This window comes from Zalophus californianus, chromosome 5 (assembly GCF_009762305.2).
Source record: "Zalophus californianus isolate mZalCal1 chromosome 5, mZalCal1.pri.v2, whole genome shotgun sequence".
NCBI classification, from domain to species: Eukaryota; Metazoa; Chordata; class Mammalia; order Carnivora; family Otariidae; genus Zalophus; species Zalophus californianus.
The window spans coordinates 72,876,756-72,901,429 of record NC_045599.1 but is presented as its reverse complement, the minus strand read 5'-3'; the positions used below and the strand labels follow the sequence as shown (position 1 = coordinate 72,901,429).

At 39.5% G+C, this 24,674-nt stretch overlaps 2 protein-coding genes and 1 pseudogene across 8 annotated transcripts in view; 1 reads left to right on the top strand and 2 right to left on the bottom strand.

Annotated features, from left to right (window-relative positions):
* SLF1 (SMC5-SMC6 complex localization factor 1) overlaps nucleotides 1–1,891 on the bottom strand; it is a 79,773-nt gene extending 77,882 nt beyond the window's left edge. The window contains exon 1 of one of the 2 annotated variants that reach the window (XM_027605654.1): nucleotides 1,620–1,891. The gene's annotated coding sequence lies outside the window, so the exon portion shown is untranslated. The remainder of the gene's footprint in view (nucleotides 1–1,619) is intronic. The other variant, XM_027605655.1, reaches the window with a different exon arrangement.
* On the bottom strand, nucleotides 1,785–23,060 carry LOC118356964 (annotated as a pseudogene).
* Nucleotides 1,819–24,674, top strand: part of KIAA0825 (KIAA0825 ortholog) — a 414,781-nt gene continuing 391,925 nt past the window's right edge. For 5 of the 6 annotated variants that reach the window (XM_035727666.1, XM_035727664.1, XM_035727665.1 and 2 more), the window contains exon 1: nucleotides 2,497–2,680. The gene's annotated coding sequence lies outside the window, so the exon portion shown is untranslated. Of the gene's footprint in view, nucleotides 1,892–2,496; nucleotides 2,681–24,674 lie in introns of those variants that run through there. The other variant, XM_027605650.2, reaches the window with a different exon arrangement.

Here is a 24,674-nt window from a genome sequence, read left to right as displayed (position 1 = left end):
AGTCAATTACAAGACTTACATAATATTCCATTATAGTTATATTATTGAGAAATAGGGTTCTTCACTTTCTTTAGGTTTTATTATTCAGTTTATGAACATGGTCTATGAACAATGGAACTGTTCATTTTAAAAACTGTTTAAGCAGTGAAAAGACTATCTTAGAATAATACATCAGAAAAACACTGTCTAGTTAATAATGTTATACTATTGGTTTTCAAAAAACCAATTGTTTTTGGACATTAGTGAATACTGTGGATACTGTTATGAAATAAATCATAGGTTTGAATTTTGATTATGAAACGTAACCACATTTAACCACTGTTTCAATGACTGTTTCACATGATATATGCTTTCTACTCTAAAGAAGAAAATATTAAATCATACAATTGAACCCAAGTCAATAAGGTGAAAAATAAAATCTGGATTTAGAAAATCTAAATCAGATCTAAAGGAGGCTGATTTGTATTATCGAAGGCTAATTGTCTTCACAATAATTTATACATTCAAGTATTTAAAACATCCTGGATCATTTAAATTAAGAATACTCTTTAAGTTAAACATAATCAAATTAACTCCCTTATAAAAATCCACCCCCAACATTTACTCATGTACCGAACACCTGCAATACAGGTCAAATGTTCCTAAAACGGGTACATCTTGCACATCAATAGATACTTCTAGGAACTGAGGCATAACTTAACGACATAAACCACAAAGTTCACAAGGCAATCTGTCATACGATACGTATGCTGCAAATTCAGTTTAAATCTTCATTCCTAAGGTCTCAACGAAAAAAAAATTGGGGAGTAGAGAGAGGACATTCATCAAAAAAAGAGCTTGTCGCTTCCAAAACCAAGCTCTATGTCATTTCTGGGTCAAATCCTGATAGGGAGTATCCGTGACAAATCAATTTTTTTTTTCAATAGTTAATCAGAGACTCTGGAGGTGGAAGAAATCTCAGGACAATCACTTAGTCTTGTTCTCTGCCTTCAGGCAGCTGAGATATTGTAACACCCAGGAACATACACTCTAGGGAAAAGTGTGTGTGTATGTTTAAAGGCATACAGTAGCCGCAGAGAGATAATCATTACCACTTGGATATGTTAAAAAATTCTACAGGGAGAAAAGAATGACACCATTTTCCCCGTCACTGGTAGGTAGGCCTGGGGGATCCCAGCCACCTGCACTGACGCTAAATTATGTAAAGCAGCCAAGAGACTCCGCGAGAGGCGTCCCAGTCGGTTCTATGGAAACGAGAGACGCGGGTGGCCTAGCGCGTTCCTGGCAGGGGATCGACCTGCGGAGCTGCGCAAACAGGGGGCGGGGGAAAGCCGCTCAAACCTGCACTGCAGAGACGCTCGGCCGCGGTCCCAGCCGCGGCAAGGGCGGGGAGGGGCGGGGTCTGCGGCCGCAGCCCACCAACGCCGACGCAGAGCTCAGTGAGTACGGGCCAGTGGGAACGAATGGTGGCTGCGGAAGGCAGGAGAAGTGGGCACCGCCGGGGCTCAACCCCTGCCCCTTCCCAATCTCAAAACCAGGAGCCGCAGAAACTTTGGGGGCATGGAGGAAACAACCCCAGAGAGTCAGGGTATACTGTCTTCCCAGCTGAGGCCCTTTACCTTCCCTGCCGGAGAGTCTGGGATGCTTCCCTCGGGTGGCGGTGGTGGCTGGGGAGACGACTGCCGCTGCAGCACTCGTTGCCTCACTAATCCGGGCTCTGGGAAATAATTTCCCGCCGCGCGCTAGGCGGACCCGGAAGCTATGGTATAATTTCCGGGTGGTTGTCAGTGACGCTCTCGAGCCGTCGTCAGGGTGGTCTGAGCGGGTTCCTGGCTGGATTCTGGCGGGCGGGCCAGGCTTCTGCTAGATCTGCGCCAGACTTGGGAGACTGGTAAGTGATTTTTCTGTGTTGCCTCCTGGGCCTGATATTTCCGGCCGGTCGGGGAGCCGTGTAGCATCTTGGCAGGACCAAGAAGTGAGCGGGAGAGGGTTGAATCGGGAGGAGTCCTCATCCAACCCCATGGCGCTTGACCCTCTGCAGGGAAAAGGCCCTGGGATTCCGGCTTACCTCCTTCTTCACTAGCAATATCCGTCTCCAACTTGGAACTCGACGTCCGATCCCCAAGTGAGGCCGAAGACAATATATACTGCGACTTGTAGTACTGAGTCTTTTTTGCAATATTCAAGGAGTGTCATTACTCTCCCATTAGCAGGGTTTAGTCACCCTTGATTCCCGAGAGCTACTTTACCGTCTTTGTCCTGAGTACTGTTTCCATTGACCTGGGTCGCACCTTTTACAAACATTTTAGACATGGAATGAGGGAGTCGTTCATGTTTAGAATTAAACGTTCCCGCCGCTGTTGGAATTGGGTAAGAAGGGGCTTTGTTTTCCTGACTACCATGAGCTAATGGGCTTTACGTACACGTTTTAGTTTTTTTTCCGGAAACCTGTGATCAAGAAGTAGATGCAGAACGAGTGCTCGCGCTCTGCTCCAGGTTTCCTAGATAATGAAGGATTCAGGAGAATTTGGGAGGGACGTCTGAGGTAACCACAATAGTTTTAAAGAGAAAATTGCTTCGGACGGAGGAATAATGTGAGAAAATGTGTTCTTTGAAACGAAGATTTGAACGATGTAGGGAACCGTGGCTCCTTCTCTCTCGTGTAATGCAGTTTCCTCAGGTGAGTAGTTTTCCCACTCCACCTTATATTTAAATCATCCCTTTCTCCCTAAAAGGGAGCTAATTTTGATCCCCCAAACAGCCAGTTCCAAAAGAGTTCTCAAAATTACTGTACCATGAAGAAAAATGGAGTGTGTTCAGTTTAGAGTCCCTGATGCATTAGCCAAATTCCTTGTAACCTTTTGAGTAATGCAACCATAATGAGGACAGCACATAGATATTCTAATCTTGTTGGATAATAGTTCAACCAACTTTTATAATCTTCTCATTTGGTCCCAATTTTGCCACGTTTATTTAATCTTGTGTTATTTCTCCAGTTGAAAGGATTGTAAATAATTTATGGGAGGCAGGGATTTTTTTTTTTTTTTTGTATTCTTGCTCTTGATTTGTGTTCTTTCAGATTAATACAACCAACCACTAATACTACAAATAGCTACAGTTTGCCACGCATTTTGCATTCCTTAAAGTTACCACTGTCCTATAAGAAAAATCATATTACCCCTATTTTGCAAACATTTTATACTGAGACTCAAAGACATTGTGACTGAGACTGAAAGACATTCTCACAAATTATATAACTGACACAATTGAGATTTGAACATAGTCGACTGGACTCCAAACTTTGACTCTTTTTACTGGTCTTTATACTCATAAATATCCCTAACATGAATCAGTCTTTTCACTCAGGTAAAATTGGATAGGTAATATGTCACATTCAAAAGTCAATGGTTAGCAAAACTTGAGTATATAGAGATTTTAGGGATGTGTTAATGGGTTAAGGAATTCCTTAAGGTAATGTATTAGGGATTAAGGAATGTGTTAAATATTTAAGATATTACCATAGAGTAACTTTGACATATGCATAATCCAGTTTCTTTTGTTGGCCAGTGTGATCATCATCACTCAAACAAATATAATCTCAAGACCCTCAGTGTATATAGGTGACTCTTAAGTCCAGAATATCAGACGTCTCTTTAGTCAACTTTGCACTCACACGAGTGCGCACACACACGCAGACGTGTGTATGATGTGTATGGAGAAAAAGAAAAAATGAGTGAATGAGCACAAACTTCATAAAATCGAACTTCGTAATGCCTATAAGGAATTGTTATTTACTGGTTATGAGGAAAACTTCTGTTTCATTCATGTAACCCTCAGACATATGGTGCTTATCACACATTTTAAGGGAGTATCCTTAATTAAACATACCCATTCCAGTATTTCATGTAGAGAAATAGAAATAGCCTAATTGTCAGGGAATTTACTAAAATCTCATTAAAATGACCAGTATTATAAAAAATGTAGAACTTAATTATAAAGAATATCTTGTATAGACACAAGTATATATGTACAGCTAGTCTCAAATACTTAAATGCATTTTTTTTTTACATTTATCAACTTCACTATCCGAAAGATATTTGCTTTACATATCCCAGAGGTAGATTTCAGTGATGTTTTGTTTCCAAATTTCAGTGCTTATGAAGATTGAGATTGTAGCTGTTTTGTCCATTATGTCATATCCAGCATTTAGCTCTGTGTCTGGCATATGGTAGCGGCTCAATAAACATTTATTGAAGGAATGATTACTTTTTAAAATGTTATTTATTTATAGAGAAGTATTTGTACATTTTTTGTTTATTTTTTAATTTTTTATTGTTATGTTAATCACCATACATTACATCATTGGTTTTTAATATGGTGTTCCATGATTCATTGTTTGTGCATAATACCCAACGCTCCACGCAGAACGTGCCCTCTTTAATACCCATCACCAGGCTAACCCATCCCCCCACCCCCTCCCCTCTAGAACCCTCAGTTTGTTATTCAGAGTCCATCATCTCTCATGGTTCCTCTCCCCCTCCGATTTCCCCCCTTCATTCTTCCCCTCCTGCTACCTTCTTCTTTTTTTTTTTCTTAACATATATTGCATTATTTGTTTCAGAGGTACAGATCTGTGATTCAACAGTTTTGCACAATTCACAACGCTCACCATAGCACAACCCTGCCCAATGTCTATCACCCAGCCACACCCTCCCTCCCACCCCCCACGACTCCAGCAACCCTCAGTTTATTTCCTGAGATTAAGAATGGCTCATATCAGTGAGGTCATATGATACATGTCTTTCTCTGACTGACTTATTTCACTCAGCATTACATCCTCCAGTTCCATCCATGTTGTTGCAAATGGCAAGATCTCATTCCTTTTGATGGCTGCATAATATTCCATTGTGTATATATACCACTTCTTATTTATCCATTCATCTGTTGATGGACATCTTGGCTCTTTCCACAGTTTGGCTATTGTGGACATTGCTGCTATAAACGTTGGGGTGCACATACCCCTTCAGATCCCTACATTTGTATCTTTGGGGTAAATACCCAGTAGTGCAATTGCTGGAACATATGGTAGCTCTATTTTCAACTTTTTGAGGAACCTCCATACTGTTTTCCAGAGTGGTTGCACCAGCTTGCATTCCCACCAACAGTGAGGAGGGTTCCCCTTTCTCCCCATCCCCACCAACATCTGTCATTTCCTGACTTGTTAATTTTAGCCATTCTGACTAGTGTGAGGTGGTATCTCATTGAGGTTTTGATTTGGCTTTCCCTGATGCCGAGCGATGTTGAGCACTTTTTCACGTATCTGTTGGCCATCTGGATGTCTTCTTTGGAAAAATGTCGGCTCATGTCTTCTGCCCATTTCTTGATTGGATTATTTGTTCTTTGGGTGTTGAGTTTGATAAGTTCTTTATAGATTTTGGATCCTAGCCCTTTATCTGATATGTCATTTGCAAATATTTTCTCCCATTCTGTCGGTTCTCTTTTGGTTTTGTAGACTGTTTCTTTTGCTGTGCAAAAGCTTTTTATCTTGATGAAATCCCGATAGTTCATTTTTGCCGTGTCTTCCCTTGCCTTTGGCGATGTTTCTAGGAAGAAGTTGCTGCGGCTGAGGTTGAAGAGGTTGGTGCCTGTGTTCTCCTTTAGGATTTTGATGGACTCTTGTCTGACATCTAGGTCTTTCAACCATTTGGAGTCTATTTTTGTGTTTGGTGTAAGGAAATGGTCCAGTTTCATTCTTCTGCATGTGGCTGTCCAATTTTCCCAACACCATTTGTTGAAGAGACTGTCTTTTTCCCATTGGACATTCTTTCCTGCTTTCTCAAAGATTAGTTGACCATAGAGTTGAGGGTCCATTTCTGGGCTCTCTATTCTGTTCCAATGATTTATGTGTCTGTTTTTGTGCCAGTACCATACTGTCTTGAGGATGACAGCTTTGTAATAGAGCTGGAAGTCCAGAATTGTGATGCCGCCAGCTTTGCTTTTCTTTTTCAACATTCTTCTCGCTATTCGGGGTCTTTTCTGGTTCCATACAAATTTTAGGATTATTTGTTCCATTTCTTTGAAAAAAGTGGATGGTATTTTGATGGGGATTGCATTGAATGTGTAGATTGTTCTAGGTAGCACTGACATCTTCACAATATTCTTCCAATCCATGAGCATGGGAGGTTTTTCCATTTCTTTGTATCTTCCTCAATTTCTTTCATGAGTATTTTATAGTTTTCTGAGTACAGATCCTTTACCTCTTTGGTTGGATTTATTCCTAGGTATTTTATGGTTTTGGGTGCAAGTGTAAATGGAATTGACTCCTTAATTTCTCTCTCTTCTGTCTCATTGTTGGTGTATAGGAATGCCACTGATTTCTGTGCATTGATTTTATATCCTGCCACTTTACTGAATTCCTGTATGAGTTCTAGCAGTTTTGGGGGGGAGTCTTGGGTTTTCCACATACAGTATCATATCATCTGCAAAGAGTGAGAGTTTGACTTCCTCCTTGCCGATTTGGATGCCTTTGATTTCTTTTTGTTGTCTGATTGCTGTGGCTAGGACTTCTAATACTATGTTGAATAGCAGTGGTGATAGTGGACATCCCTGCCATGTCCCTGATGTTAGGGGGAAAGCTCTCAGTTATTCCCCATTGAGAATGATATTAGCTGTAGGTTTTTCATAGATGGATTTTATGATATTGAGGTATGTACCCTCTATCCCTATACTCCAAGAGTTTTGATCAAGAGAGGATGCTATACTTTGTCAAATGCTTTTTCTGCATCTATTGAGAGGATCATATGATTCTTGTTCTTTCTTTTGTTAATATATTGTATCACGTTGATTGATTTGCGGATGTTGAGCCAACCTTGCAGCCCAGGGATAAATCCCACTTGGTCATGGTGAATAATCCTTTTAATGTACTGTTGGATCCTATTGGCTAGTATTTTGGTGAGAATTTTTGCATCCATGTGCATCAAGGATATTGGTCTGTAATTCTTTTTGATGGGGTCTTTGGTTTGGGAATCAAGGTAATGGTGGCCTCATAAAATGAGTTTGGAAGTTTTCCTTCCATTTCTATTTTTTGGAACAGTTTTAGGAGAATACGTATTAATTCTTCTTGAAATGTTTGGTAGAATTCCCCTGAGAAGCCATCTGACCCTGGGCTTTTGTTGGGAGATTTTTGATGACTGCTTCAATTTCCTTCGTGGTTATACGTCTGTTCAGGTTTTCTATATCTTCCTGGTTCAATTTTGGTAGTTGATACATCTCTAGGAATGAATCCATTTCTTCCAGGTTATCTAATTTGCAGGCATAGAGTTGCACATAATATGTTCTTATAATTGTTTGTATGTCTTTGGTGTTGCTTGTGATCTCTCCTCTTTCATTCATGATTTTGTTGATTTGGGTCCTTTCTGTTTTCTTTTTGAGAAGTCTGGCCAGGGGTTTATCAATCTTGTTAATTCTTTCAAAGAACCAGCTCCTAGTTTCGTTGATCTGTTCTACTGTTCTTTTGGTTTCTATTTCATTGATTTGTGCTCTGATCTTTATTATTTCTCTTCTCCTGCTGGGTAGGCTTTATTTGCTGTTTTTTCTCTAACTCCTTTAGGTGTAGGGTTAGGTTGTGTATTTGAGACCTTTCCTGTTTCTTGAGAAAGGCTTGTATTGCTGTATACTTTGCTCTCAGGACTGCCTTTGCTGCATCTCAAAGATATTGAACATTTGTGTTTTCATTTTCATTGGTTTCCATGAATTTTTTTAAATTCTTTAATTTCCTGGTTGACCCATTCATTCTTTAGTAGGATGCTCTTTAGCCTCCACGTATTTGAGTTCTTTCTGACTTTCCACTTGTGATTGAGTTCTAGTTTCAAAACATTGTGGTCTGAAAATATGCAGGGAATAATCCCAGTCTTTTGGTACTGGTTGAGACCTGATTTGTGACCTAGGATGTGATCTATTCTGGAGAATGTTCCATGGGCACTAGAGAAGAATGTGTTTTCCGTTGCTTTGGGATGGAATGTTCTGAATATGTCTGTGAAGTCCATTTGGTCCAGTGTGTCATTTAAAGTCTTTATTTCCTTGTTGATCTTTTGCTTAGATGATCTGTCCATTTCAGTCAGGGGTTGTTAAAGTCCCCCACCATTGTTGTATTGCTGTCAATGTGTTTCTTTGCTTTTGTTATTAATTGCGTCATATAATTGGCTGCTCCCATGTTAGGGGCATAGATATTTACAATTGTTAGATCTTCTTGTTGGATAGACCCTTTAAGTAGGATATAGTGTCCTTCCGCATCTCTTATTACATTCTTTGGTTTAAAATGTAATTTGTCTGATATAAGGATTGCCACCCCAGCTTTCCTTTGGTGTCCATTAGCATGGTAAATGGTTTTCCGCCCCTTCACTTTCAATGTGGGGGTGTCTGGGTCTAAAATGAGTCTCTTGCAGACAGCATATAGATGGGTCTTGTTTTTTAAATCAATCTGATAGCCTGTGTCTTTTGCTTGGGGCATTGAGCCCATTTATATTCAGGGTAACTATTGAAAGATATGAATTTAGTGTCATTGTATTGCCTGTAAGGTCACTGTTACTGTATATTGTCTGTATTCCTTTCTGGTCTATGCTGCTTTTAGGCTCTCTCTTTGCTTAGAGGACCCCTTTCAATATTTCTTGGAGGGCTGGTTTCGTGTTTGCAAATTCCTTTAGTTCTTGTTTGTCCTGGAAGCTTTTTATCTCTCCTTCTATTTTCAATGACAGCCTAGCTGGATATAGTATTCTTGGCTGCATATTTTTCTCGTTTAATGCTCTGAAGATATCATGCCAGTCCTTTCTGGCCTGCCAGGTCTCTGTGGATAGGTCTGTTGCCAATCTAATGTTTCCACCATTATAGGTTACATATCTCTTCTCCCGAGCTGCTTTCAGGATATTCTCTTTGTCTCTGAGACTCGTAAGTTTTATATTAGATGTCGGGGTGTTGACCTATTTTTATTGATTTTGAGAGGGGTTCTCTGTGCCTCCTGGATTTTGATCCCTTTTCCTTCCCCACATTAGGGAAGTTCTCTGTTATAATTTGCTCCAGTATACCTTCTGCCCCTCTCCCTCTTTCTTCTTCTTCTGGGATCCCAATTATTCTAATGTTGTTTCGTCTTATGGTATCGCTTATCTCTCGAATTCGGCCCTTGTGATCCAGTAGTTGTTTATCTCTCTTTTTCTCAGCTTCTTTATTTTCCATCATTTGGTGTTCTATATCGCTGATTCTGTCTTCTGCTCATTTATCCTAGCAGTTAGTGCCCCCATTTTTGATTGCACCTCATGAATAGCCTTTTTGATTTCTACTTGGTTAGATTTTAGTTCTTTTATTTCTCCAGAAAGGGTTTCTCTAATAACTTCCATGCTTTTTCTAAGCCCAGCTAGTATCTAATTAAAGTCATGATTCTGAACTCTAGGTCCGTCCGATATTGCACTAATGTCTGTATTGATTAGATCCCTGGCAGACGGTACTACTTCTTGTTCTTTTTGTTGAGGTGATTTTTTTCATCTTGGTATTTTGTCCAGAGGAGAATAGATGGATGAGAGAACAAAATGCTAACAGGTTAACAACGTTCCCAGAAAAATATACTCTAATCAAATCAGAAAAGACCTGAAACCAGGGGAAAAGAAATGGAAAGAAAGAAAAAAGAAAGAGAAAGAAAAAAAAAAAAAAGAAAAAGATAAAAACAAACAAAAACAGAACAAAACAAAAAAATAGCAGAATATGATGGAATATGATCAGGCTGGTGCATAGATCAGTGCCACACAGTAGATTTTGGTTGTATTTTAGTCTGTTAGAAGAAAGTGCCTCCTAAAATTTTAAAGAAAGAGAGACATATATTTACAAAATAAGGGTTGATATGATGAAGGGATGGAATATGACTGTAAAGATGAAAATTATAAAAGATTAAAAAAAGGATTGATAAGATGTTTGAAAAATGAAAGGATTAAAAAAAAGGAAAGAAAGAAAAAAAAGGGGGGGAGAAATGTGATCAGGCAGGAGACTAGAACAAAGCCATACACTAGAGATTTAGGATATATTTTGATATGTTAGAAACAAACTGTATCTCAAAATTTTAAAGAGAGAACATTATATATATATATATATATATATCTGCCAAAATTCAGGGTAACTAGTATGAAGGGATAGAATATGACTCTAAAAATGAAAAATAAAAATGTTTTTTTAAAAAAAGGGATTGATAAGATGTTGGTTGAAAAAGGGAAAAAGAAAAATAAAAAAAAAAACAGTTAAAAAAATTAACTTTGAAAGACTAAAGAATCATGGTAAAAAAGCCATGAATTCTATGTGCAGTATTCCCCTAGCTCTGGAGTTCTGCCGTTCTCATTGATCAGTAAACTTGGTCTTGGCTGGCTGTTCGTGCTTATCTTCTGGGGGAGGGGCCTGTGGCCGTGGTTCCCAAATGTCTTTGCCGGAGGCGGAATTGCCCCGCCCTTGCCCCTTGGGGCTGAGCAATCTGCTTGGGTTTGCTCTCGGGAGCTTTTGTTCCCTGCAAGCTTTCCGTACAGGTTTGGAGGATGGCAGTGAAAATGGCGGCCTTCCAATCTCCGCCCCAGAGGAGCCAAGAACTCGGGGCCCCGCTCCTCAATGCGCCCCCAGAGAAAAGCTGTCAGTCACTCCCGTCTCCCCGGTCTCTGGATGCACTCCGTGCTCACCCGGCCTGTGACCGAGCGTTTCTATCTCTGGCACCCAACTCGGTGTGGAGTCTCCAAACCCAGCAGATCCCTGCGGTGCGCTTTCACGCCGCTCCTCTTGGGGGAGGAAGTGGAGTCTCCCCGGCTCTGCCGCTTGTTGGGTTCCTGCTGGAGGAGCAGTGGCCCAACTGTGTCACCGATCACAGTTTATGGCAACCCCGAGCTGAGGTCCTGCGCCTCGGCTCCGTCTCTGCAGCTGGCTTCCCCGCTCTGATACCTGGGAGCTCTGCTGCACTCAGGCACCCCCGGTCTTTCTGTGACCCCAAGGGTCCTGAGACCACACTGTCCCACGAGGATTCTACCCCCCGCTTAGCCACTGGAGTGACGTCCCTCAGCAGAGCCGACTTCTAAAAGTTCTGATTTTGTGCTCCGCTGCTCTTATCACTTGCCAGAAGCGGCCGACGGAGGCCCCCTCCCCCGCCGTCTATCCTCCTGAATATCGCCTCGGATTCACTTCTCTGCACATCCTGCCTTCCAGAAAGTGGTCGCTTTTCTGTTCAAAGAGTTGTTGCTATTCTTTTCTTCGATCTCCTGTTGGGTTCGTAGGTGTTCAGAATGGTTTGATCCCTATTCAGCTGAATTCCTGAGACCAGACGAAATCAAGGTCTCCTACTCCTCCGCCATCTTGCTCCGCCCTGTACATGTTTTTTTAGAAAGGTCTTGCCATATAAATAAATATGTACTTATTTATCGTTACTCACTTTGATGCTGAAATGTAATGTCCACTCTACATTCATCCATAAAAGGCTGTGTGGTTACCTGCAAAGAAAACTGGACAGTGAGATAGGAGATAAGAGAATACCTAGTATTTATTGTTGCTTACTCTCTGCTATGTACTGTTAATTTTGTCCTCACAGAACTATAGGGTAAGTAGTAGTATCCTCGTTTTACAGATGAGAAAACCGAAACCAAGAGAAGCTTTGTAAATCGTTCTGTGTTACCACAGTCATTAAGTGCCAGAGCTGTGATTTGAGGCCATTATCATAACCACTCTGCTATACTGCCTCCAGTTGGATTTTAATCCTAGCTCACATAACTAGGTGTATACTCAGGGCAATTTATTTTTCTGAGGAGCATTTCTCAAATATTTAGATTAATACTTGGGAGTCAGCTACAGTCAGAGGATTTTATAGGTGGAAGGGCCCTTATAGATCAGTTAACCTAACCCCAAAGTTGTTATAGATTAAAAATTTGAGAATATACAAAGCTAAAAGGAAAAAGAAATGAAAAATTGCCCATGATTTTACTCCATCCACAGCCCAGCACCTGCCTACTAGCCCTCCGCCCAGTCTGTTGATCTGGTTAGCGAGCAATCCTTTCCTTCCTAGTGAATGGACACTTGTGACTTAGGGCCCAGGCCCAGTCAAAGATGGGAGAGGACCCTGAGGGGCCATCTAGCTTCCTATTTCTGGGGCTCCACCCTGAGAGGACATGGATTCACATCGATGGCGTGGGGATTGGTTTATAAACACCTTGTTCTGATAGGGTGGGGCCTGGGCACTGGCACCTAGCTGAGATGGTACTAGGGGGCTTTGGTTTGGCTGGGGGTGGGGATTCTCTTAGGCTGTGAGTTCTTCTTGCTTTCTCCATGGCTCCTGCCCCTTTCTGTGATTGTGAGGAACCACCTGCTCCTCTCTGGGCACCACTTTCCCCATTTGAAGTCACACAATGGATTGGGTAAGGGACACTTGGCTCTCTCCTCCCACGAGTGACTCCAGGACCTTCATGATGGGGTCAGTCATGGGTCTCCTCTTCCTGACCTGCTTGTGCCAAGATCCCCAGTAGTACTCCTTCTGGAAAATCTTCCATATGCCTTATGTACAGAAAAACAAAACAAACAACACCACCAAAACAAACAAAATACAAACACCCCATCTGCCTTTCAGTATTTAAATACACTGCTGAGTTACTTCGACATCCAGCTCTGACTGACATACTGCACACTACTGGTAGGCTATGTCTTTTTAGAGGCTGGGAAACAACCAGGAAGTAATCATTAGAAGTGATGATTCTGCGGACTTCTGACTCACCTCATCAGGTGACTCTGGTTAAGGAAAGTGTTTGAGTGGTGCAATTAAAAGGCTGCAGTTGAATCAAGAGATTAAAAAAAAAGGTAAAAATCATCATAGTAATATTAAAAAGCCTCTGGAGGTGTGAAAAGAACACTGCCTTCCAGCCTCAACTGCTGATATGTTACTGGAGACAGGTTTTTGAAACAGTGCTCCAGCTATTTCCCTCGAAATTTTGGTTAAAGTACAAGTAGATAAGGGAGAGGTGGCTCAGGAAATTAAGTTGCTAGTAGTGTATCTATAATATGTATGTATATGAAACATACATAGCTGTTTAAATGATTTGGTGGATTCCTTGCTGAATAATATTGTCAGGAAAATTAATTAAAACTAAACAGACAAAAGACATTGTCATTTTGATTAATTAAGGAAAGCAGTATAACATAAAGCGACTGAATTCAAAGAAGACCTGCATATAAGCTCAAATTCATGAGCTTATTACATATGATCTGGAAGGAGTTACATTTGAGCCCAAATTTGTTCATCTGTCAGTGGTAGTACCAACTTTACAAATTTATTAGGATTAAGTGTGATAGTGTGTGAAAGCACACAGGCGTCAGAAAAATGTTAGGCATTTGTCTAGTTTTGTTGTGGCTTAATATAATCTAATTGCTTTAAAGTAAGGTGGGGGACACCTGGGTGGCTCAGTTGATTAAGCGTCTGACTTTTGATTTCAGCTCAGAACTTGATCTTAGGGTCGTGATTTCAAGCCCTATGTTGGATTCCCCACTGGGTATGGAGCCTACTCAAAAAAATGAAGCAAAATAAAGTCTGGGGCTCCAACTGTGAAGTCAAACAGTTCAAATCCCAGGTCTGTCACTGGTTGTGTGACTCTGGGAATGTTACTTTTCTGCAGAGCGTGTTTGTTTCCTTATTGGTAAAATGGAAATAGTAATAATGTGTTCATAAGCCTTGTGTGAAGATTAAATAATGATGCATACAGTTTAATATGGTGGCTGGACTTGTAAGCGCTTTCTTTGTTGACTCAAATTCCCAGAGAAGCAGATGCTAAGAGGGGATTAGATGTGCTAGAGGCTTATTAGGGTAAAGGCCTATGAAGGATAAAGGAAAGGGAGCAAGAGTAGGAGAGAAGTGCCTTCAGGCCTCAATGCAGGTCAGACAACCTGTGAAGAAGAGAAGAAAAGGAGAAAGGGAGAAGGAAAGAAAGTGAGAAGAATGTCAAACTGCTGCACTATTCAGAGAAAGCTTTAGCGGGCCAATGGGGAGTATATGTTCCAGTGTCATCCGTTAGAGGAATCCCGTTCCCACAGTGCTCAATATAATGTTCGCTATTTGTAAAAATAACTGATAGTTGTCATATGCTATAATTTACAAGTTTGTTTAAATTTCAGCTCTTGACTTTTACTGCCTGCCCCAACCTCTTAAGAAAGGTACAATCCCAGCCAGACAGTGACGTTATTAACATTTGAGGCACATGTTCTTAGATGAACAACTTCTGATATTTTATAGTATACTTTTGTTAGCCAGAGGGCAGCTAAGGAATCAAAAGTTCCAAATAACAATTGGAAATAAAACATTACCTAAGCAACTGATATTTTAACATTAGGTAGTTAAACAATATGCTGTTTAAATTTCTAAATTCAGGTAGTCAATAAATATAACAATCCCCAAAACCTGAGTAATGTTAATATCCATAGTTTGAACATGAATATCCATTTTTCTTCCTCCAAAAGATACTTCTGTGGTTAAAAAAATCATGATATTATACTTTTGTAGGTCACCCCTACCCTCTTTTGTTGTTCTTAATAAGCAATTGTAGGCATCAATCAATTCAATGCTTTTCAAATGGCAGGTTATAATCCATCAAGTGAGTACTAGCCTGCATTTTTATTTTAGATGTACGTGACCTTAGGATTTGGATATAAAATGTGTTTGTTACTGTGCATTAGAGTCGAATTTTAAAGCAAGAGATTTAGACTAACTTTCGTATCTTACATAAGGAAATGAATACTAAAGAGGTAGTTTAACTTGCCCAGATAACTCAGGAAATATGTAGCTTGAGCCAAAAGTTAGGTCTTAAGAATATAAATTTAGGGCTCTTTTTCATCATACTTCCAAGAAAAGACTTATTGTTTGTTCCTTTTAGTGGACATAATTACTCTATTTTCTAGTTGGTTAATATGGCCATCCTTTTCTGTCACTGACATTATTTGTTTGCTAAGATTTACTGGAAAGGCTCTTCTCTGACTCTGACCATTCAGAGAGATTGTACAGATGAAGTTGTTCCTTAGCAGTTAGCAGCCATGCCACATTACCTGAAATTACTTTCCATTTTCCCTTTGGGCAACACAGCTAATCCAGCAGTGTAAGTCTGGAGTGTACCTAATTTAAACTGAGGAGTGATAGGGGCTATTTTGAGGAGCATTCTACTGACAAAATCTTAATTTTTACTAATACCAGTGAATATTCTGTGCTTCATTGTCATGACATTCTTTACCCATGTTCCTTGCTTTTTTGGACTTCAGCTCACTAAATAATATTTTTTAAATGCAAGTTTGTTGTATAATCCACATGATAATTTATTCCTTTATAATTTTGTAAAGAATCAATTATTTCATTTTCTAGCATATATTCATAACTGCTCTCAAAAATGCATGTGGGCTATTTAACTCCTCAAGGGTGAACTCCCTCTGCTAATCACAGAATTGACTGGTTAAGAGTTTGGGAGTGGGGTTCTCTGTAAATGGAGCCCTTCTTCCATGCCCTGTTCTTACATTACCTTCTCTACCCCGGTATCAGTGAGGCTGCCTAAGCTTATTCCTTTGATAAACTTTTATCTGATTATGATCTTTCTGGGACTTTCTTATTTATCTTCCTCAGCAGTTCTCAAACTTTTAGTTTAGGAATCCTTTACACTCTTAAAAATTACTGTTGACCTCAAAGAGTTTTTATGTATGTAATTCTATCTACTTATATTTATTATATTATAAATTAAAATTAACTTTTTAAAAAGTAGTTAATTCAGTAATAAAGCCTTATGTGTTAACATATAGAGCATTTTTAAAAAATGATTATATTTTCCCAAAGAAAGTTTTTGTGGAAGAGTGACATCATTTCATGTTTTGCAGTGTCTTTAATGTCTGGCTTAAAGATGAGAGCTGAATTCTCAGATCTGCTTCTCTATTCACACTGTTGTGATATGTGGTTTTGGGTTGAAGTAAGTGAACAAAAGCCAACCTTATACAGACATACAGTTGGAAAAGAAAGGAGTATTTTAGTGGCCTTTTCAGATAATTGTGAATGTTTTTCTTTGATCCTATACCCAAACTTACTAAGTGGTGGTTTTTTAAAGTTTAATTGCAATGTGATATCTGAAACCGTGTCAGTGAACTTTTTGTAATCTGTAACTTTAAAATATCCTTGGTCCATCTTGCACTTGCAGTGACTCTTTTACATTCATGTGATTTTGTTATATAATGCATCGGCCATGTGGAAATATTGATTCATTGAGGTAAGCTGATCTTCCAAATTTTAATACATTTCATTATATGTTATCAAAAAATCCTATTAACATTATCAGCAGTCTCATCAGGAAAATTTAAAAATATTGGGAAGCTGTCCATCTGACAATATGTGAATTTTCCAAAATTCTTATTTTTGCTTTGAAAACTCTAATTTTATCATTGACAACAAATGCTGTCTAAAGTTTTCCTTGAAGTGAGAACTCAATTTGTTTAATTTTGAAAAAATGTGTGGTGTACTCAGAGGTTGAACTAATAACATTACTAATTTTTATTGCCTCATCGAAGACATTGTTAAGTAGACCTGGCTTTACTTTTTATTGTAGCTGTGTGGTGGTGAAAAAATATGACTACAGTAGTAAGCAGGATAATGTCCCCCCTCTCCCAGATGGCTACATCCTGATTCCTGGAACCTGTGACTATTTTAGGTTATAGCACAAAGAGGAATTAAAGTTGCTAATCAGTTTACCTTAAAATAGTGAGATTATCCTGGATTATCCAAATTGGTCCAGTGTAATCACAATGATTCTCAAAAGTGGAAGAAGGTGGCTGAAGAGGAATTCAGAGTAATCCAGTATGAAAAGGACTCAACCCACAGAGCTAAATAGAAAATGAGGAAAGTGGGCCATGAGCCAAGGAATGAGAGCAGCTTCTAAAAGCTACAAAATGCAATGAAACAATTCATCCTCTTTAGAGCTTCCCCAAAGGAATGCAACTCTCCTCACCATTTCCTTTTAGCCTGGTGAGACCCATTTTAAGACTTCTAACCTAGAGAACTGTAAGATAATATATTTCTGTGGTTTTGTGGCAGCAAATTTGTGGGAAGTAATTACAGCAGCAATAGAAAACTGATAGAACTAATACAGTTTGGAGACTGCAGTCTGGGTCTGGGCATTATTGCTTTTGCACTATCAGTACAAACGTCAAACCTAGTGAATAGCCTATGTCTTATTATTATGAAAATAGTTTTGAACTTTTGAACCCCATGTAAGAATACTGGGACTCCATCAAAAATCTGTGTACCACACTTTGACATCACTTTAACTTTTCCTTTGTGCTTCCTCTTTGTCAACCACTTGACTAGGTACTAAGATGCAAAAATTAAGGCAGTCTGATCTTAAGAAGATTCAGTTTAAGGGCTTCTGGGTGCCTAACTCGGTTAAGCGTCGGACTCTTGGCTTCGGCTCAGGCCATGATCTCACTGGTCATGGGATCCAGTGCACCCCCCCACCCGGTGGGTATTTGGCTTAAAGATTCTCTCCCTCTGTCCCTCCCTGCACTCATGCATGCACACGCATGCTCGCTCTCTCTCAAACAAATAAAATCTTGAAAAAATTCAGTTTAGTGGGTTGAGAGTTGTAAGCAAATCAGTGATTACAGATAGCACAGAATGACTGGTGCCCTAACTAGTATGCTTAAGTGAAGTAAAGAGACCTAAAACCTGTTTTCATGTGCTTTTGGTCTAGTGGGAGATACTACAAAAATAATTACAAGATGCAAAGTGCTATTAAGGAAATATTCCCACTGACAGGATGAGGGAGAGATGTTTACATTCCCACTAGCAGATTCTGCGAGTGGTTTCTCCTCATCTTCCCCAAAACTTGTTATTGTCTGTCTTTTGATTATAGCCATTCTAGTGACTTATGAAGTGGTATCTTTTGTGGTCTCAATTTGCATTTATCTAATAACAGTGAGCATCATTTAACTTACTTGTTGGCCATTTGTATATCCTTGGAGAAATGTCTATTCAAATCCTTTGCCATTTTTAAATTGAATTACCTGTCATTTTATTGTTGAGCTGTAATAGTTCTTTATAGATTCTGGGATACTATTCCCTTATCAGATATTTGATTCACAAACATTTTCTCCCATTCTGTAGATTGTTGTTTCTCTTTATTGATGGTGTGCTTTGAAGCACAGATTTTTAATTTTTTTGAAATCCAGTATACCCATTTTTTTTCTTTTGTTGATTCTGCTTTTGGTGTTTTACAAAACCATTGCCCAACCTACTAAGTTTTACCAGTGATTTCTTTTAAAATTTTTCTATACTTCAGTTCTTATATTTAGGTGTTTGATCAATTTTGAGTTAATTTTTGTGTATCTTGTGATAGAGGAGTCTCATAGTTCTTTTGCATGTTGGTATTCAGTTGTCTCACCAACATTTCTTGAAAAGATTTACCTTTCCCTATTGAATTTTCTTGAAATTCTCATCAAAAATCAACTGGACATGTATGGGTTTATTACTGTACTATAAATTCTATTCCATTGATTATATGTCTATCCTTAAGCCTATCCTATCACACAGTCTTGATTACTGAAGCTCTGTGGTAAGCTTGGAAAAATGGGAAATGTGAGTTCTTTTTGTTCTTTTTCAAGATTGTTTTTACTATTCTGGGTCTCTTGCATTTCCATATGAATTTTAAGACCATTTTCTTAATTTCTGCAAAATAAGCAGCTGATATTTTGATACGGATTGCATTCATTCTGTACATTAATTTGGGAGGTTTACATCCCAAATTAATGTACAGATACAATGTTATTATATCTTTCAGTCCATAAGACATGGACTTTTCATTTATTTAGGTCTAAGTCAGTTTTTTGAAATGAGGTTTTATACTTTGAAATGAATGTCTTGCACCCCTTTTGTTAAAATTTTCCAAAGTATTTTATTCTACTTGATGCTGTTGTAAATGGAATTGTTTTCCTAACTTTTTCAATTTCATTTCACCTCAGTGCTAACATATAGAAATACAATTGAGTTTTATTAGTCTGATGTCTTACAAATTTTGTTGAATGTATTTGTTAGCTCCAATACTTTGGATTTTTTTTTTTTAAGAATTCCTTAGAGTTTTCTACATATGAGATCATGTCATCTATAAGTGAAGATAGTTTTATTTCTTCCCTTCAAATCTGGATGCCTTTTATTTACTTTTCTTGCTAAATTGCCCTGACTAGAACTTCCAGTACAGTGTTGAATAGAAGAGTTAAAAATGGACCTTCTTGTCTTGTTCCTGATGTTAAGGGCAAAGCTTTTAGCCTTTTACCATTAAGTATGAGGTCGGCTGTGGGTTCTATTCCTAGGTTTGTTCATTATTTCTCACCATGAAAGGGTATTGGATTTTGACACATTCTTCTCTGCACCTATTCCGAACATCATGTGGTTTTTGTTCTTTATTCTATTAATAAAGTGTGTTACACTGATTGACTTCCTTGTGTTGATTCAACCTTATATTCCTGTGATGAATCCTACTTAGTCATGGTGTATAATTCTATACACATGTTGTTGGATTCAGTTGGTTCTATTTTGTTGAGTATTTTTGCCTTTAAATTCATAAGGGCTATTGGTTTATAGTTTTCTTTCCTTGTAATGTTTTTGTCTGGTTTTGGTATCAGGGTAATACTTGCCTGAGAGAATGAGTTGGGAAGTGTTCTCTCCTTTTCTGTTTTTTGGAAGAATTTGTGAAGGATCTTAATTCTTCTTTAAATATTTGGTAGAATTCACCAATGAAGCCACCTGGCCCTGGGCTTCTCTTTTTGGTAAGATTTCTGATTATTTTCATTCTGTTTGTTATGGGTCTATGCATTTTTTTTTTTTTTAATTTTCAGTCATTGCAGTACTTGGTGTCTTTCTAGGAGTTTGTCTGTTTTGTCTAGATTATATAATTTGATGATATACAGTTTATAGTATCCTCTTATAATCTCTTTATTTCTCTAATGTCGGTAATGTCCCCACTTTCATTCCTAATTTTAATAATTTGAGTCATCCCTCTTTTTGGGGTGGGGAGTCAGTTTAGCTAAAGGTTTGTTAACGTTGTTCACCTTTTCAAAGACTCAACGTTAGTTTCCTTGATTTTTCTCCATTGTTTTTCTCTTCTCTTTTTATGTACTTTAAATCTAATCTTTATTGTTTCCTTCTGCTTGCTTTGTGTTTAGCTTGCTCTTTTTCTATTTTCTGAAGGTTGAGCGTTAGGGTATTGATTTTAGATCTTTTCTAATATAGGTTTTAGTCTGCAGTTTTATTTTCTTGTGATGTATCTGTTTGGCTTTGTTAGGGTAATACTGCCATTATAGAATGAGGAAGATTTCTTTCCTTTGTTTTCTGAAAGAGTCTGTGAAATGTAGGTATTATTTCATGTTTTTTATTTCATAGAATTTACCATTGAAGCCTTTGGGACTTTGCTCTTCCTTGTGGGGAGATTTTTCATTGTCTTTACTTGTTTTAGGTCTATTCAATTTTTACATTACTTAAGTCAGTTTGGTCATTTATGTCTTTCTAAGAATGTGTCTATTTCATCTGTGTATCTAATTTGTTAGCATAAAGTTGTTCATTTGTTGTCTCACAATCCTTTTGATTTCTGTAGGTCATTAGTGACATAGTTTTCATTTGCTGTTTTGGTAATTTGTATCTTTTTTCTTTGTTTAAAACGATTTATTTATTTTAGAGAGAAAGAGAGAGAGTCTGCATGAGTGGAGGGAGGGAAAGAGGGAGAGGGAGAGAATCTTTAAGCAGACTCCCCGCTGAGTGTGGAGCCTGCATGGGGCTTGATGATCTCACAACCCTGAGGTCATGACCTGTGCAGAGATCAAGAGTCAGTTGCTTAACTGACTGAGCTACCCAGGCACCCCTGTTTTTGTTGTTGTTGTTGTTTTAATTCTTGATCAGTCTTGGTAACAGTTGGCAGTTTTGTTGATCTTTTCAAAGAACCAACTTTTGAGTTTATTTTATCTATTGCTTTTTTCTTTTCTGTTTTATTTCTGCTCTAATCTTCTGTGTTGCCTTTCTACACTGCTTTTTTTTGTTTTTTTGTTTTTTGTTTTTTGGAGGTTTAAACTTGAGTAAGACATTTATAAAAATGTAGATGGGGGCAGTGTCCTCCCCAGCCCAGGTGCCATTAGACATAGCACAAGAGACTAAAAACTCAACAGGGGGGGAAGGCTGGACACTCAGGGTTTGGGAATGTAGGCACCCCACATTTTGGCTCAGGGATTTGGGGAGTAGAGTAAACAAAACCTACTTGGAAAAGAATTGGGGAAGAAAACCAGTGATTGCTTTCTGCAGGGGTAGGGACAGGAGAGATAGGGCCAGGGGCGGGAGCATTTCACATCACTAATCTAACTTTGGAAACTGCAAGGGACCATCTTTAACTGACCTTAACAGGAAGGTCAGATGAATGATGGGAGAATCCACAGGAGGGAAAAAGAGAGGGAACATGGCTGGGAGGGGGCAACAGCCCCTTCCTTTCTGGGCACAGGAAGGCAGCCAGGGCACCAGGTGCAGGCAGTGACCTCACAAGGACAGCATAGTCTTTGCAGCTTAGAGATCACCCACTTGCCCTCACCCAGTACTCATTCTGCTCCCTGGCAGGTGTAGGGCCACTCTTCTGCCCGGAAGGAGTGGACAGCTCTGCAGCCTGGGACCCTGCCTCTTCTGTGTCCCCTCCCTTGGAGGCAGCACTAGCCTCTACCCCCTTGCCCTGGGGCTCCTGGCTCTCCAGGGGGGTTAACAGCCCTCCATTCCTGGGCTGTGCCTTCCTCGCTGCAGGCACCAGTCTCCCCCTGTGCCTGCTCTTCCTCTGTGGGTGAGGAAGCAGATGAATCACCCCCACTCTCCTTCCAATTTCTCCTGAAGGACAGACCACCCAATTTGAAAGGCTTCTTGAAAGAGAATTTATTTTTCTTCTTGGGGGTCTTCTTGGTGGGGGCATCCCTCTTGACTGCAGTACCCTGGCTAGGGGGTGCTGGCTCGATGGCATCGCCAGTGGCCCCGGCTGCCTCCGTTCACAGGGGGTGACTACCCTTCACCCTAGGGGTATAAGTCTGCATGGTTTTTATCTGGCCATTCTCCTGTCCTTTGGCCTTACCTGGGAAGTGCCTTCTTCCTCCTTGGTGTCCTTCTTGGGGTCACGTCGCCCCTTGGAGCCTTGGAGCTCTGGCTGCCCCTGGTGGTGGTGGTGGGGGGTGTCTGCTGAGGTGCCTGGGGCCACCCTGGGTTTGTGCCACAGGGGATAGTTCTGCCAAGTGGGCCTGGCCAGCGGAGGGGTGGGGCTCACGCCAGAGAGGGAGGGGGATGGGGTAGGGGGGAAACAGGCTGCACCCCTCTCAGCTCCGCTCGTTGACCTGGCTAGCTGTCTGGCCACCCCGCCACCTCTCTGCTCAGCGCCAGAATGCCCTACACACTGTTTTCTATGTATACCATAAAACGTGACATGTTGTGTTTTGACTATCATTCAGTATAAACATTTTTTTGAATCCCTTGTGATTTCTTTTTTGACTTATTTAGAAGTATATTCTCTAACTTCCAAATATTGAGGATTTTCCAAGATTTCTTCCATTATTGATTTCTCATTCTCTTCTACTCATAGAACATACTTTTTATGATCTTACTTAAAATTAACTGAGACTTGTTTTATGACCTCATATATGGTCTGTTTTAGAAAATATTTTTTGGCATTTGAAAAAAAATGTGTATTGTGCCCTCATATGAGAGTTATGTTGAGTAGGTGAACAATATTTTCTAATACTCTTGCTGATTTTCTGTTCTATTAGTTTTTGCTATGAGACTATTCAGATATCCAACTCTACTTGTTAAATGGTTTATTTCTTTTTTCAGTTCTGTCACTTTTTGCTCCACTGATTTTGGTGCTTTGTTTTAGGTTGCATATACATTTATAAGCATTATTTTTTCTGATGTACCTTTGATCATTTTGAAATATCCCATTTTTCTCAAGTTTATTTGGCTCCAGGTCCAACGTGGGGCTCAAATTCATGACCCTGAAATCAAGAGTTGCATGTTTTACCAACTGAGCCAGCCAGGTGCCCCTCAGATACTATTTTTTAAAGCCTATTTTGTTTAATATTAGTGCAGTAACTCCAGCTGTATTATGGTTACTATTTGCATGGCATACCTTTTACGACCCTTTTACTTTGAATCTATTTTTTGTCTTTGAATGTAAGGTACATCTTTTTAGATGACACATAGTAGGATCTTGCTTTTTTATCTACTTTGATAATTTCTTTTTTTATTTTAATTTTTTAAGGTATTTATTTGAGAGAGAGAGCATGAGAGAGTATGAGAGAGAGAGAGTGCACAAGCAGGGGTGAGGGGTAGAGGGAGAAGCAGACTCCCTACTGAGCAGGGAGCCGAATGCAGGCCTTGATCCCAGGACCCTGGGATCATGACCTGAGCTGAAGGCAGACACTTAACTGACTGAGCCACCCAGGCACCCTAATTTTAATTTTTTTTTAAAGATTTTTATTTTTTAGTAATGTCTACATCCAACATAGGGCTCAAACTCACAACTCTGAGATCAAGAGTCACATGCTCTACCGACCGAACCAGCTAGGTGCCCCTTACTTTGACAATTTCTGCCTTTTGATTGAGGTTTTCAGACCCTTCACATTTAATGTACTTATTAGTATGGTTGGGTTTACATTTTCCATTTTGCTGTATTTTTAATATGATTTCTGTCTTTTTTCTTTGAGGCTTATTTTTTAAAGATATATTTATTTATTTTAGAGAGAGAGGGCAAGAGCGAGTGTGTGAGTGCTGGGGGGAGAGGCAGAGGGAAAGGGAGGGAATTGTAGGCAGACTCTAGGCTGGAGCAGAGCTGAATGCAGGGCTCAATCCCAGGATCCTGAGATCACGACCTGAGCTGAATCCAAGAGTTGGGTGCTCAGTGAACTAATCCACCCTGGCACCCTGTAGCTCGTTTTATTTTATTTTGAAATGGGGTATAATTAATACACAGTGCTAGTGTCAGGTGTACAACATAGTGATTTGACAAATCTGTACATTATTTTATGCTCCCCCACAAGTGTAGTTACCATCTGTCACCATGCAGTGCTGTTACAGTACCATTGACTATATTTTTTATGCTGTACCTTTTATTCCCCTGACTTACTTATAACTGGAAGCCTGTGTCTCCCACTCCCCTCCACCCATTTTGCCCATCCCTCCACCCCCTCCTCTCTGGCAGCCATCATTTTGTTCTCTGTATTTATAGATATTTTCTATTCATCTTTTGTTATTGTTTATCCATTCATTTGGGTTTTTGGATTGCACATATAACTGAAATCATATGGCATTTGACTTTCTCTGTCTGACTTATTTTACTTAGCATAATAGGTCCATTGATGTCGCAAACAGCAAGGTCTCATCCTTTTTTATGACTAAGTGATGTTCCAGTGTGTGTGTGTGTGTGTGTGTGTGTGTGTATGTACATACCATATTTTCTTTATCCATTCATCTATCAGTGGACACTTGGGCTGCTTCCTTATCTTGGCTATTATAAATAATGATGCAGTAAACATAGGGGTGCACATATCTTTTCAAATTAGTGTTTTCATTTTCTTTGGATAAATACCCAGGAGTGGAGTTATTG